Source organism: Chrysemys picta, chromosome 14 (genome assembly GCF_011386835.1).
Source record: "Chrysemys picta bellii isolate R12L10 chromosome 14, ASM1138683v2, whole genome shotgun sequence".
Taxonomy (NCBI): domain Eukaryota; kingdom Metazoa; phylum Chordata; order Testudines; family Emydidae; genus Chrysemys; species Chrysemys picta.
This window is the reverse complement of record NC_088804.1, coordinates 28738194-28754123: the sequence shown is the minus strand read 5'-3', so window position 1 is coordinate 28754123 and position 15930 is coordinate 28738194. Positions and strand designations below refer to the sequence as shown.

The window sequence follows — 15930 nt, the reverse complement described above, 5'->3', positions numbered from 1 at the left end:
GGTGCCAAGCACTCATTTGAGCTCCATATGTATTCAGTGACAGGTGAGGATCTCAGCAGAATGAAGCCCAGAAGAGCAGGAGGAAGTATAAAATAATCTTATATTAGTGTTTGAAATAATCCTGTGTCTTCCAGCCACAAGGTGGTTTATTAAGATCTCACCAGCAGCCAGAAGAGATCATTAATGCACTGTACTTTTGAATGCAGTTTATCATTTCCTTGATAATTCTAGTTCCCTGAATTTCTAACCAGTGAAGAAAAAGGAAAGCATTTTTTTAAAACTATCATTTGATTAATAACAAGCAGCAATAGAATGCCCATGCTGGGCAAGTTAATGAATGCAAACTATGTTTTATAAAATTAGTTAGAGGCTATTAATACATATAATCCTGTTGGGAAACCTCTCCTAGAAAACAATAAAATATGTATCATATGGACACCTCAAATCATTCATTTTTAAAAAGATCTTGTTCCCAATCACTCTATAAACAGGAATAAATCAAAGATACTTCAGCTGTTCACTCTATTGAGGTTGGGTATGTACTAATGCTTTCTCAAAGTAAATTGACAGAGAAATATTTAAGCACTTTAAAATAATTTTGAGTGACAGAACTTTCCAAAACATCTATATTTATTTCTGTATTTATCCTATCCCCTTACATTTGTAGCTCATGCATAAAAAAACATTTTAATGGGATCACACATCTATGTGTGAGCATTGGAAAATGCATTATTCTCTATATAAAATCAGGTTAATGTGTGTCCTTATTCTATTGCAGAAATATAATGCAGGGAGATGAATACATGTGAAATGTGAATGGCATAAGTGTGCTAGTGATACAAATTAAAGCTTTGATCTGCTCCAGTTGAAATGGCTTTATGTAGACTATTTGGCTATGTCCTTGTGTACCATAGGAGCTATTGTACCAAAGTATTAACTAATCTGTGAACTTTGAAAATAATTTTGTACCAATGTTTTTAATCATTTGCCCAGATCAGATTCAAACATTGAGCCTAAACATGTAGAATAAAATGAGCACATCTGCAAAGTGTTGGTTTTTTTGGTACTAGTAAAAACATTGGGCCAGAGTGTTGAGTAGCAGCTTACTCCATGAATAGCCTAATTGACTTGAGTGGGGCTATTCATGAAGTTAACCTGGAGAGTAGGTCACAATCTGACCCATACAAACGCAGAGACACCAAGCCAGGCTTCACTATCCCAAATAAATGATTGCCCCTTACCCACTTTAAGTAGTACTTATTCCTTGAGTAGCCTCATTCATTGCAACTGGGTTTCAAGGACTAGTATATTACTCAGTGTGAGTAAGTGTGACCCACAGAGAGTTATTTGCATGGCAGTGACTTTTACATTTAGTGCTCCAAACACACAGAAAACCACTTTGGATTCTGTGTTTGCTTAATGAGAGCAGACAGTGAGTGGCAGAGAAAATAAGGATAATTCTGCAGATATCCTCCTCTAAATTCTGTCACCTGCATTGCAATGAGCTCCAGACATTTGTGGCAGCTCTTCCGGACAGCCCTGAGATTCTGCCTGGCTGCTCTGTCTCTGGTGGCGGAGACAGGTTTCTTGCCTTCCTCCTTATGCTAATTAGAAGCATGCATGCTCTGCTGACCAGACTATGATTGAATACAAATGCTGGCTACATCCCTTCTATCAACTCAAGCATGCTCCCTTTCTCCTTCTATCCCTAGTTGCAAGATGCTTCAGGCAAAAGGCAAGAGCATTGTAATAAAATGACATCTCCAAACACAGCGCCTTTTTCCCCCAAGGCCTCTGGCTATCTCAGTTTCATTACATTTCTCAGGAGGGGGCATCGCTCCCTGACAAGTAACATCTGGCCCAAGAGACCTCCTAATTTAAAACAACAAACTAATTATTGTCACCTCCTCTTTCCTGTAGCTTTTATCTTTATTTATTTTTTTTCCAAGTGGAATTATATCAGCATATTTGCTATTTGTACTACTCATGTTCTATTTTCCCTTCATTAAGTTTAAATTTCTTCTAAGGGAATAAAATTCATATTTTATCAATTTCCACAGCTTACTGTATTTCAATACTCCGTGTAGAAGTACCAGTTTGGAAGAACATCTTGATTAAAGACCTTGAAAATGCCTCATACTGAATAACCAATCCGCCTTCCTGCATCACATGCAGCACAATGCACTGTAATTCTGTGTTTTTAAAAGTTGGAGTTATTTACACAGTTTGTTGGCTCTTTGATGAAAAGCAATAAGGAGCTGCAGGCATTTATTTATACAGTACGACTATTTCCCCCAAACATTCTGGAAAAGATGAGAAGCTTGTGGGCTGCTGTGTGGTAATGTAGTCCACTGTAATGTACACCAGGCTCTGAGTCTAGAAATCTAATGTTCTAAACCTAATTCTGCCACTGACTTACTTTGTAACCACTCACCCTGTCTGTCCTTCAGTTTCCTTATCTTTAAAATAGGAAAGAATTAGTTAATGATTGCACAGCACTTTGAAAATAGAGAAAATATAAGCATTATTGCTACTGCACACAAATTCAGGGACAGTGGTTGCCATTTAAAAGCCAACATTTGCCAAGAGTTACCACACGGCTGTGTCTGATAAGCCACTATTTTCTTCTGTGCTTTGGAAGAAATCATTGTGCATCAGGAAAAGAATAAATGGTGAAATCTTGGCCCCACTGCAGTCAATGGACCTTTTGCCATTGACGTGAGTGGGGCCAGGATTTCACCCAGGCCTTCTGTGCTTTAGAGCATTACGTCTCAAAAGTAAGGTGACAAGGAAACTATTGCTTTTAAAAAAAGAATCAGGAGGAGTTACCTGGCAACTTGGCCTGGAGTCAACCATTGTATAAGTAGTACGAAAGAGCTTATTGGAAAATACAGAAAAAGTTAAAAACTCAGAATACCATTGTTCTTTGTGAAAATAGAGAAGAAACTGATATTGGCTCTGGAAAGGTGCAGAAAATTAGAGAAGAACTTAAAAAAGGGGAAAAGAAAAAGAAAAAAACCCATGAGGATCTGGGTTTTTTTTTTTTTTTTTTTTTTTTTTTAAAGTAAAGCAGATGGAGAGATATTTGCAACTACAGTCACTTCTGCCACTGGCTACACAGTCACTGGAGAGCCTATCAATCAGCTTCACAGATCTCTCTCTACATAAACAAATCCAATAATCCAAGAGGAGACACTAGCAACTAACCATCTGTGTTCGTTAAGATTGGGACTCCTAGTCATCTTTTTTATCACATGCTGAAGTTCCTGTTCTTTGATGTATATCAGGGCTGGCTCTAGAGCCACATGTTTTAAGGTGGTCAACCAAGAGATAACTGACCTCAGGTTACTTGTGTTAAGTTAAGCTTCAAAGCATGTTTAAGGCTTTTAAGGAAACAATTATATTTTTACTCACATATTTTGCAAAACATAGTCCCAGTTCTTTGTATGTTTATAGTACTGGTGATATTAGGGTTTTGCCAGTTTTAGCTGACATTTTTTAAAGAAAGCATGTAACCCAGATATGTAATTCTCTATATCAGTTTAAAATATACTTTTGTGTTGCCTTAACATTTACATGCTGGAAAAGATACTGCAGGATCCATGACTATGTTTATTTATTTTTGCCAGTGAGCATATCGAAAGAGTCATCTACGTGCCTCATGCTTTGGGCAATAAACGGCTCACTTACATGTAAAATGGATGTAGGAGTCTTTAAAATTATCAATATAATTACTATTGTCTTTCTGAAGAGCAATTTTATTATCTTGTTGCTATTATAATAGCAACAAGAGTTCTCTTAGGTGATTTTACTTTCCTTAAGTAGGTTATTTTCAGATCATGGCTGCCTACAACATAGATCTGGAATACATACTACAGTCTGGCTTTTGTTTGGCATTCCTAGGCCTCAACCGCCTTCCTCTTGTGGAACAATCTGTGGGAGGAAGTCAGGGAGAAAAACTCCAGTGGATTGTTCCATCAGTCGTTCTAGGGGCGGGGCTGGGTTGATCCAAAGCAGAATGAGTTAGTGGTGGGAGAACTATGCCCGTAGCCTCAGATGCTGCTGTTCAATAGGAAGCTGGGACTATCCACCTGGAAGCCAGGGAGCTCTGAACCAGTACAGGCTCTTGGGTTCCTTTGGCTTCCGTGTAGTGCAGCTCCTCCAGAGCTTTGACACTGGGGTTTCCATGCTGGAAATCCCCCTGATACCCTCCCACCTTTTGTGAGTGAGGTTTTCAGATGGATGGGGCTCCACGTAAGAGTTAATATAGCCTTAGTTTGCATTACCTTTTTTATATGGTGATGAGGTGACAACACTCCCTCTCCAACACCTCCCTTCACTAGGATCTTCAAACCCATGCAAAGGGAGACCCACACCCAGATGTGTGTGAAAAATCTCAAGGAAGGGATCCTGCCTAGAGCAGGGTACTGTTTGTGACGATTCTATGGGGTATGGTTTCCAATACACCAGGGAGTATTTAGCGATAAATGCACCAAATTTTCCTCATGCACATTTAAAATTCCTAGTTACACACAAAGGCAAAGTGAAAAGAGACGTGATGCAGCTATTCACTTCAGATGAAGAGGGGCAGGAAGTTATTTGATCATGTCCTAGATGGGGACATTGAATTCCCCTGAGCTCCCAGCACACGCGTGCCTCGTCTTTGGTCTGTGTGTTTTGGATAAAAGTTAGTTGTCATTTACAACTTAGCCAGTTATCTGGCACACTCCAAAATGATCTCTGACACATTTTCTTTTTCTGGGGTTGGCTTTTGGCTCCCACTGCGATGACCTTGAGTATAGTGCCAGCAATGAATTTAAAATACTTGATTGCATAGGTTTAAGTGAATCATGACTATAATTTTACCCTGGTGCTTGATAACATTGTTATAGCTAAAAGTCTATTAGCATTTTCATTATAAAGTGGTTTATAACTTGACTGTTTCTGATCAAACAGGGCTGAACTTCGGTAGGCTGTTACTTAAAAAAAAACATCATAGTCTAACCATTTTATAAAAGACAAAAATAAAATGAAAAAAAAATAAAAACCTTATCTGAAGCAGAAATTTTACTCTGAAAATGGAAAGGATTCCATGAAATCCACTCGGGAGTTCACTATTAATATTGAATTCATGTGGAATATACTCAGATACTCCAGTGATGGGCAGTAGTATAAATAGATACAATTCACAAACTAATATTCACAGAATCCCAGATACATTCCCCACTCTCTTCATTGCATTATCAATCCGGCAAAGTGCTGAGCAACAACTGCCATTCCTGTTGACCTCAGTTGGAGTTAAGGATGCTCAGCATCTTGCAGGATCACTGAACAGCTGGAAACATGTCACATGCAGGAATTAATTACATATTGTAAACTAACATGGTTGTCAGCAAATATCTACACTGCAGAAATGTTGGCAAATGACATGCTTTTTTGAGCATAGCAGGGGAAAGGTAGATGGCATCGGAGAGTAATAATATTTCCAGTCTCATCTGTATTAAGCATGAATGGAGAGATATAGGAAATGGACTGCAACAGCAGCCAGAAAATAGAGCTACTTGTGTATTGGAATTTCTCTTCTTGTCATTCCCCAAAGATTCCCTATCCATTAAATTGCAAGTGACTAGCAAACACTGCACAAACCTAAAAAAATATATGATACTTAGCTTCATAATATGACAGCAGCAGGATATTCAGAGGTTGGGGGAAGGGAGGATGGACCAATGCGCTCATTAGTTTGATCCTGTGTTAAGATCCCATACACACTGCAGAGGCATCCACAACACGTTGGATTTGGGCCTCATTACTAGCTGGGAGGCTAGAGGAGAATCCTAAAGGAAAAGTGCTGTTATACCCTGAAAGGAACTACAAGAAACGACTGTAGCAAAAAGCTGTTTCAGTTGTTTCTGTGCAAGTCAGAAAGGTTTAAGGAGGAAGTAGTCTAATCACCTCAGTGAACATCTTGAGTATTCACACCTACTTTTTTAAAATTAGCCAGGATGAGCTTGATCTCACAGACCCTTATTCATGTTAGCAGTCTTTACTTGCACAAGTAGTTCCGCTACTCACATGAAGAAAAGTTGTCACAATGGGGCTCTAAGCAAGAAAAAAATTCTGTCAGCAATTCCAGACAGAGGATCCTCTGCACTCAAGTCACATGATGATGGGGAATTTCTGAGATAAACGCTTACAAGCAGCTCATCCCACTAACATGAGAAAAGCAGCCTCATCTCTGACAAGAATCTCATGGCATTTTTAAACAACCTTCTGTATTCTCCAGGGAACCTCTAAAAATAACTTTTGACATTGACACACTGGGAAATGATTTTGAACTGCACTTGATGTGGAAAAAATCTGTGTTTTTAAACTATGTCATTCAGTAGATTATGGCTATTTTAGTAATAGTTTCATTAGCATAAAGGTACCTTAGAGTAAAATGCAGGAATATGATTTAGGAATAACCTTTGAAGATCATGTGTATATCTGCTCCAGTGATTCAGAACACTCTAAAGTCGTTTCTTGGATTCTTCTGGTGTTTCTAGCATTTCATCTTATTGAACTTTTATTCTTTTTGATATCTCCACTCCCATCTCACAAACCAGGGTTGACCCTTTTTGCCAACAAGATAAATGGTGATTTAGGGCTGATAGTGACAGGAATGGCAGGAGATTCTATGTTATCTTCTTCTGAAAGTTTCTAGCAGTGTAGAACAGGGACAAAGAAGCATTCAGTCATTGTAGGCTTTCCTGGTCTCTGAAGTCACTGCCCTTTTCCTGAATCTCTTGCAGTTTGATGGGCTTTTGTTATGGCTGAAAAATTAGTGGAGAGGGGCATTATTTGTTTATCTATCATGGAGGAAATGTTCAAAGAGGATTTCAGTGACCTTCAGTGGGACTAGCATTCTTAAATTCCACCGGTACGTCAGAAAAATCTCCCCCATATGCTGAGCCTCTCATCAGTGTCTAGACACATTTGCAATCAAAACATAAAGTGACAGCTCAAACCAGTATTAGCTAAAGCAAACAAATTGATTACCACAATAAACAAAAATAAAATAAATTTCCCGAAGACCCCTCAAACAAACTCATCATAAAAATGTTCAGAAAATATAAGTTAGGAAAAGGTGCACCTGGAGGTACAATGTATGGAGGATCCCAGATCTTCAGCAAGTTAGCAAATCAGATAACTAAGTATAGACCTATCTGACACATCATAACTTACCCATCATAATCAATACTAGAAAAGCTTCAGTGGCATACAGGATTCCCCCAGAAGTAATCCACAATGAAGAATGAAGGAAGAAGATAGTGCCTAACTGAAGCTAAAAAGAAATTCTGTGGTTACTCTCATTCGGTCTAGGTTCGCCCAAACATTCACATGTAAACTCATCCCCATATTTTTTTGAGATAAACTTTTTTGGAACACATGATGCCTACAGTTATTTGTCACTGAGTTATTGTTGCGATTTGGAAGCTAAATGCCTAGTTTCTCTTTTGCTAAAAGCTGTGCAAATTACAGAAGGATTCTGATAACATTTGGTGTTAATTGGACTCAAAATGTTAATCTCCAAAATCATTGTGATCTTAAAAATAAAAATCCCAGTATGCAAGAAAGCACAAATTCAGACTGCATTGAATTCTTTCCAAAGTATAACTGAAAGAGGAAAAGGTGATTTGTTGCTCTTTATGATGTTTGTGTGTGATGCTTAACAGTGTGTGTGTGTGTGTGTGTGTGTGTGTGTGTGTATTTTACAAATAAATATATTCAGAATATGATACGTTTTCTAACTAGAAAATAATAGTAAATGATTTAGTGCTCAGGAAAGGTACCAAATTAACAGATGGATTCCTTTAATTTATCAAAAAAGGTTGAGCATTGACCATATACGTAAAGCCTTCCCTGCCAATATGCCTTAGTCCTGATGTGGAGGGAATCACCCAGTCAGTTATTCCTGTCCCTGTCCCACCAGTCTGTCACTCTTTCTTCCTCTCAAATCTCTTTTCAAAATACACCTCGTCCACAGGCCTAACTGCCCACTCTCTTACGTAGGAGAAAACACTAGGATATAAATTAGGTTAAAGATGTGTGCATCACCTGCCGAAGTACCCACATTGTCTTACTGCTGAACCTCCCCCTATGCACCTACACATGCATGATGATATTTATCCACATCCCTCATATGCTTTGCCTGAATACAGAGCCTGGTCCTGCCATGCTTAACACATGTTGAATAGTACTGCACTTCGCATGTAATCTCATTAATTTCAGATGAACATGACAAATGATACAAAATTAGGCCCTTACATATTAAGCTTCTTGGGCAGGGTCATCTGACTTGATTGTCTCTAAAATGCCACACACACTTAAGAGTAATGGTAATATGAATATTGATTTTAAATCAGGTCTGTAGGGGTGATTAAGAGTGCATTATAGCTTCAAAATTAGAGCCAACCAAGACATGGAGATTTAGAAATAGCACAGCGGGCATGCATTTATCCTGGCAATAAATCTTCACTCAAATGTACTGTGCATCAGGTTAATTTCTGAATAATATCAATTAAATCTATTCTGATCCTTTGTGGAACCCGGTCAGTGCTGGACTTGTGGCTGACCAAACCTGCAGGCACTTTGGGAACCTCAACTTTGGGTAAACATCAAGAGTAGACTCAATCATCATAATTTTTAGAAAGGTGTTTAAACCAATGGGATGTGACGAGAGCCTTGAAAATGTAAACCCCAGAGCTCACATGGATAGCTTGTCACTGTGACTTTTCCTAGTAATAATGGGTTATGCAGTGGATTTCCTCTGCAACCAACAAGGGCTGGTCTTTGATATCTGTGAATCCCTTGGCCACTGCTTCTTCTACAGAGGGGTGAGGGATGGACATAATGGCTTCCACTTTCGATTGAAAGAGGCATTGCCAGCAGGAGTCTTGCAGGCCAACCTGAGAATTGCTAAAACCAGCTCTGGACCTTTGCTATTTATTTCAATCTGACAGGTTCACTTAAATAAATAAGACGTGATTAAAAACTATTTAGGGCCAAATACACAGCAGACTGTTCAGTAAAGGACCCACACAATGTGCACATCTTTCTATTTATCCTATTTCTAATGTAACCAGCCCCTGTCTAGAATCTAGTTCTTACATTCAAATGAGAATTACACACAATACTCTTCCTATGGATTCATTCTCTCAGTGTTACTTCTAGCACTTGATGAGCCATTTAATACCACACACATCAGACATTTAAATATATTGTATTTGAAACGTTATTAATTTTGACAGTGATAACTGTAATCCAATTTAGTTCAGATACATGGATCCAGTTGAAAAAAACCCTGGTATTATGAGACATCATATAACCCACCTAAAGATGAATGTGTAAAATTATGCAAATGATATGAAACCATCTGCACGAGAGGATGAAGTGAAAAAATACTTATTGACCAGATTTTATATATGGCATGTGAAAAAAGTTAAGCTACACAGAAAGAGATACTCTGATGACTTTAGCAGCATGATATTAGCCATTATCAGCAATTATTTAAAAGAAAGGGAAAATAAATGTTGTGTCCTTAAGAACTTTCCATCAAAACACACACAAACAGAAAATGACTGGAATGTTTGACAACAAAAACTTGATTTTTTGTAAATAGAAATCAGAGGCTATTAAAATGATGCCGTTTCTCCAACTATCCCATGAGGCAGATTCAAATTTAGTGTGGAAACCTGACTTAATGTACTGTACATTTATGCCAGTTTTAAATAAAACAGCTCTCTGTCTTCATAGGATGCTATATTGGAAGTATAAACTATGAGATTTTACACACAAATCAAAGGGTTCTGATGACATTATAGTAACCGTACAAGAAAAACTCCACTGATTTGTAATGTCATCAGGGTGTGTGAGCACACATGTAGCTACAAAAATTGTATCAGTTCCCCTATAATACAAATACAGTACTTCTCCAGGACATTAACTTTCTTTTTGCCAAGGTGATCAAAACTAAACCTATACAACCAACTTATGTACTCATTTACTTATGCCCGTGCAACCTCAGGTGAAATGCAGGGCAACATTCAGCTCATAGGACCCACATTTTCAACCATAAATTCCTACAGAAGAATGGCCATACTGGGTCAGACCAAAGGCCCATCTAGCCCAGTATCCTGTCTTCCGACAGTGCCCAATGCCAGGTGCCCCAGGGGGAATAAACAGAACAGAACAGGTAATCATCGAGTGATCCATCACCTGTCACCCATTCCCAGCTTCTGGCAAACAGAGGCTAGGGACACCATCCCTGCCCATCTTGGCTAATAGCCATTGATGGACCTATCCTCCATGAACTTATCTAGTTATTTTTTGAACCCTTCACAACATTCTCTGGCAAGGAGTTCCACAGATTAAACGCATTGTGTGAAAAAATACTTCCTTTTGTTTGTTTGTTTTAAACCTGCTGCCTATTAATTTCATTTGATGACCCCCTAGTTCTTGTTATGGGAAGTAAATAACACTTCCTTATTTATTTTCTCCAAACCCGTCATGACCTCTATCATATTGTCTCTTTTCCAAGCTGAAAGATCCCAGTCTCATTAATCTTTCCTCCTATGGCAGCCATTCCATGCCCCTAATAATTTTTGTTGTCCTTTTCTGAATCTTTTTCAATTCCAATATACCTTTTTTTCAATGGGGCAACAGCATTTGCACACCGTATTCAAGAGGTGGGTGTACCATGCATTTATATAGAGGCAATATGATATTTTCTGTCTTATTATCTATCCTGTTCTTAGAGATTCCCAACATCCTGTTTGCTTTTTTGACTGCTGCTGCACATTGAATGGACATTTTCAGAGAACTATCCACAATGACTCCAAGATCTCATTCTTGAGTGGTAACAGCTAATTTAGATCCCATCATTTTATATGTATAGTTGGGATTATGTTGTCCAATGTGCATTACTTTGCATTTATCAACATTGAATTTCATCTGCTATTTTGTTGCCCAGTCACCCAGTTTTCAGAGACCCTTTTTGTCGCTCTTTGCAGATGGCTTGGGACTTAACTATCTTGAGTAGTTTTGTTTCATCTGCAAATTTTGCCACCTCATTGTTTACCCCTTTTTCCAGATCATTTATGAATATGTTGAATAGGACAGGTCCCAGTACATACCCCTGGGGGACACCACTATTTACCTCTCTCTATTCTGAAAACTGACCATTTATTCTTACCCTTTGTTTCCTATCTTTTAACCCATTACCAATCCATGAGAGGACCTTTCCTCTTATCCCATGACAGCTTACTTTGCTTAAGAGCCTTTGGTTAGGGACCTTGGCAAAGGCTTTCTGAAAATCTATATACACTATATCCATTGGATCCCTTTGTCCACATGCTTGTTGAACCCCTCAAAGAATTCTAGTAGATTGGTGAGGCATGATTTCCCTTTACAAAAACCATGTTGATTTCCCCCCCAACAAATTATGTTAATCTATGTGTCTGACAATTTTGTTCTTTTCCTCTGTGTAGTGCCTAAGTCTAACAAATCACTACTCGGTCCTTGAGTCAACAAAGCATTAAAGTGAATGGAATACTTACCTACTTAATATTAATTTTCTGCTTAAGTGCTTTGCTGGATCAAGGTCTTAGAAGACTAGCCCCAGAGTTTTAGAAATGTACACATGGATAATTTGCATGCAGAGTTACTACAGTTGTTTGGTATAGTTCAAGTAACTGTACATTCAAATAAGATGTCTGATTAGTCATTTGCACATACAATTACTGGGAAGGTGGGTGTACTGCACGGTGATAGTTGCACAGCAATTATAGAAGCTCATTTTGTACATGAATATCAAAAACCAGAGTCTTCATTTTATGAACCCAAATACCAGTTTGAATGCCCAGATACAGAACTGGGTGTCAGAACTTTAGTGTCCACATTTGAAAATTGGGCTCATAGTCTTAATTTAAAGGTAATAAAATAGCCTTGTAAACTACCAATATTACCTGTTTGGATTTGTACACTGTTCATTTATGCAATCCAATTTCATGTTTGCCTTTTTTCTGACTCACACACCATGCTAACATCTTAATGGATTTGTCTATAACAACATTTAGATCTTTCCCTTGTCATTATGCTCATAACTGTTCCTTTGTATATACACTTTCTACTTCGGTTCATTGCCTACACCTCAATTATTTCACATTTGTCCATGTTAAACACTAAACTGTATTTTCCACTTACTGACTTAGCCGTTTAAAAGATCCAAATCCATCTGAGTCTAATTGGTTGTTTCCCTCCTCTTTATTAGTTATACATTTAATTTTGGCAGCATTGGCAAAATGTCATCCAAATTAGTCATACAGACTTCGGTATTTCTCACCATGACAATCACAGAATCAGGCTTCTGCTAGCATATTATCACTTTCTAAAGTAGCAGTCACAAAATGGTACTTTGGAGACTGCTGACTGACTCTACTGTGCTGTCTTTAAGATGTTCTGCACCCTCTACTGTAGCAGACTGACTTACAAAAGAGTGCCCCCCCCTTTTCTCCCTCCACTCTCCTTCGAAGAAGTTACTGCGTAGGCCCCTCTAGATCAATAGGGTTGAGTAAATCAGAGTGAAAACCACAAATCAGCACAAGTCAGAAAGTTCAGATCCAGATGCAAATATTCCCGCAATTCAGGGGTGTTTGGGATCCATGGTTTTTCCTTGGTCCCAGCTCTAGTAAGAACACATTTCCCCTTGACCCAATCAGTTTCTACTGACAGGCTCTGGCTGGACCTGGCATAGGTGAAAATGCTGTGAAGAAGATTGTTCTCATGGTATTTCTGACTGCTCTCAGACTGGATTTGGAAGGCTAGCATGCCTAATAGGCTGCCTCCTGAAGAGAGGGGAAGCTGACTGCCAGGCTTCCCCATGTCTCTTGAGCTGAAGATATAACCAGGAACCAGGGCCTGCTGGAAGAAGAATGTTGTGTAGATGGGAAGGGGAGTCATGGGATCTGCTGAGAAATAGGGCTCTGTGGAGTCAGAGTACGGGAAAGCCCCCTAGAAGTCTGGAGAGTTTGGATGGCATCAGAAGTTTGGATCCTGATTTGAGTTGAATTCAAACTCTGAGCCACTGAAAATTCTCTCGTTGATACAAAATACCCAAGGGCACTTGGGTAAACCCTAGTAAAGATATCATTATTTTCTGCCTCATGTATTTAACATATGGGCACGTGGACCTAGATTCTTGTCTAAATAATTTTATTCCTCATGCAAAACTGGAATATTGTTCCCACTTCAGCAACACATGCAAAAAACTCACCAGTCTTTGAAATGTGTGGGTATATGCTCCCTAAAGAACCTGGAGCATAGCTTGATACAGTGGGGGATACACAATAGCCTGCACTCAAGCTTGCATGTCACTTCTAAAAACTCCTTCACTCTTTGTATTTGAACTGATCATTTTGAAATACTATATATAGGACTTCTGTGCCTGATGTTCCAACTGGCCTGACTGCCTTACTGACTGCCAAACCCTTAATATATCAGTAAAATAGTTTCTTTATGATCTCTTTGGGCCTTTCATTATCCTGAGGCTGTGGGAATAAAGCCTTTGTTTATGTTTAAGTAATCGCTCTTACTTTTAAGGTGCAATCTTTTGGCAGCCAATGTTTAAGGAAATGAGCTGGGTGATTTTGTCCAAGGACTTCTGGTAGACGATCCTTCTATTTTGCTTGCTTGCAGTTTTTAATTTTCAGTAATGATGTGAATATTTGAGGTAAATTAAGAGCCATCCCAAACCATCAGCCAAAACTTTAACTGAGCATGGACTAAGCTTTCTGTTTTGGGGTGAGAGGGTGGGGAAAGGTTAAAAAAAAAAAGGCAGATTTTTCTTCCTAGTTATTTGTATTTTTTTTTAAATCTATGTTTCTAAGCTCTGGTTGGGGCTAGAAGCAGAAGTGCTAAACTGTTAAGAGAAAGGGTATTTTCATGAGACTGCCACCCTAGTTTTGCACTTCATGTTATTTTGGATTATTATTATTATTTATAAACTTCAGTGGAGAATCTGAATTTTTGCATACCTGTAAGAACCAAAATATATCCTGAGCTTTCAGAGGAATTTCCATGATTCATTTTCTGCATTCTCTGATTTTTGTTCCTAGAAGAGTAAGGATGACCCAATAGTGAGGATGCAGGTCTGGGAAACATTACTGTCCCTTCTTCATAGATTTACTGTGTGATCTTGGGCATGTCACTCTGTCTCTCAGTTCCCCATCTGTAAAATGTGGATAGTAGTACTTCCTTGCCTTTAAGGGCTGCTGTGAGGATAAATACATTAAAAGGTTGTAAGGCTCACAGATGCTACAATATGTATCATATAACTACCTAAGATAGAAAGAAACATAGATTGTCTTTGCAGGGTCTTTCCTTAAGGCAGAAATTCTTCTTTATGGTGTCCTGGTCCTTTGCAGAAATTTCCAAATTTTATTTGTGAGTATATTAAGCAATTAGATGATATTTTCTGATATAGTGTCATGACCACAGCTATAAAGACCATTCTGAACATCTTCCTCACGTCTGACTCCTCCAAGGCTTTAAGGATAACTTCACAGATTTCTCCTTTGACCTCTTTCACTGGGTCAAATCTAAGCCTTATTACTTTTTACAGTCCTCATTCCTTACTGCATCTGTATTTTCTTGATATCAAAGCAAAAAGGACAGTCTGATGGACATCATTTAGTGCCTTGGATAATTTAAACTTAATTAGTGTGGGCCAAAATTATTTTTCACATGGATACTCCAGGTAGGAGACAGTCAGAATGGGCCAAAAGTCCTCCAAAACATAACCCTCAAGTTTTCATGAACATACATCTGCAAATGCAAATCTTCCACTTATATAGATAAATGACTGATTTTTGAGGTCAAATACATGAGCATATGCTGGCATCTATACAAATCACAAACATTGAGTGTAGTTTGAAAAGCATAGACCCCCAGCCCTATTCTCATTCTCCTTTAAACACTCCCCTGAATTTTTCAACTTTAATGGCATCTGCAACAGCCTTTTCATAATTCTGCCCCATTGTTATCTTTATACTATGAACCCGTAACTCCTCTACCTCATTTGAATAACTAGATCCTTGATCCAGGCACTTTCTATTCTATTCCTCCTCCACTGGAAAGTCAAAATAAAATAACTTAACAACTGCTATTTCTTTCATGTCTGTGTTCAATTCTCTGCTATCAATTTTTAGAGAAGCAATTTTCTCTTTTATCTTCTATAAAGATGAAAATACGTATCAAATAACATGAAGTTATACAGTGTAGGAATTGCAATTCTAATGGATTTAAAATTTTATTTGTAAAAAATTACATTTGGGCTGACAACTTGTGTATGAAATGTAGCCCAGCACAATTTAGAAAGAGAACGTTACATATAAACCTTTGAAAACTGGGAGTTCTAACAGAATTGCTGACAGAAATGTCACCATTCTGTCATAGTGTTACCACTATCTGAATTAATTTTCACAGTCTATTTTACCTAGGGTATTTCTAATGCAAACCTAGTATTTTGGCACTGAATACACAGATTAAAGATAGGTTCCAAGGTGGTAGCCATGTTAGTCTGTATCAGCAAAAAGAACGAGGAGTATGAAGGTGCCACAAGTACTCCTTGTTCTTTTAGATTAAAGATAGTATCAAAATTATTTACAAGTAAACTCACTTCCCTGCTCTTTCTTGTTTTCAATTCCTCTTCTCCTCCCCCTATTCCACAACAATGTTCACTGTCTATCTGCCTGAAGGTACATAAAGAGTATAACCATTAAAAAGTACTCCCCGTCTTAAGCGGAACACCAATAAAGTGATAGAATCATGCTCGGAAATTTACAAATTTTAGATAATTCTTAACCATCATTATGTTTGCAGAGGCACAATGCT

At 38.2% G+C, this 15930-nt stretch overlaps 1 long non-coding RNA gene across 1 annotated transcript in view; it reads right to left on the bottom strand.

The window, feature by feature from the left end:
- Nucleotides 1-3170: 3170 nt before the first annotated feature.
- The window catches only part of LOC135975628 (uncharacterized), a 55500-nt gene continuing 42740 nt past the window's right edge, over nt 3171-15930 (bottom strand). The window contains exons 2-3 of the long non-coding RNA XR_010592604.1: nt 14073-14309; nt 3171-6812 (exon numbers count right to left, since the gene is read on the bottom strand). This is a non-coding gene — a long non-coding RNA (uncharacterized LOC135975628). The remainder of the gene's footprint in view (nt 6813-14072; nt 14310-15930) is intronic.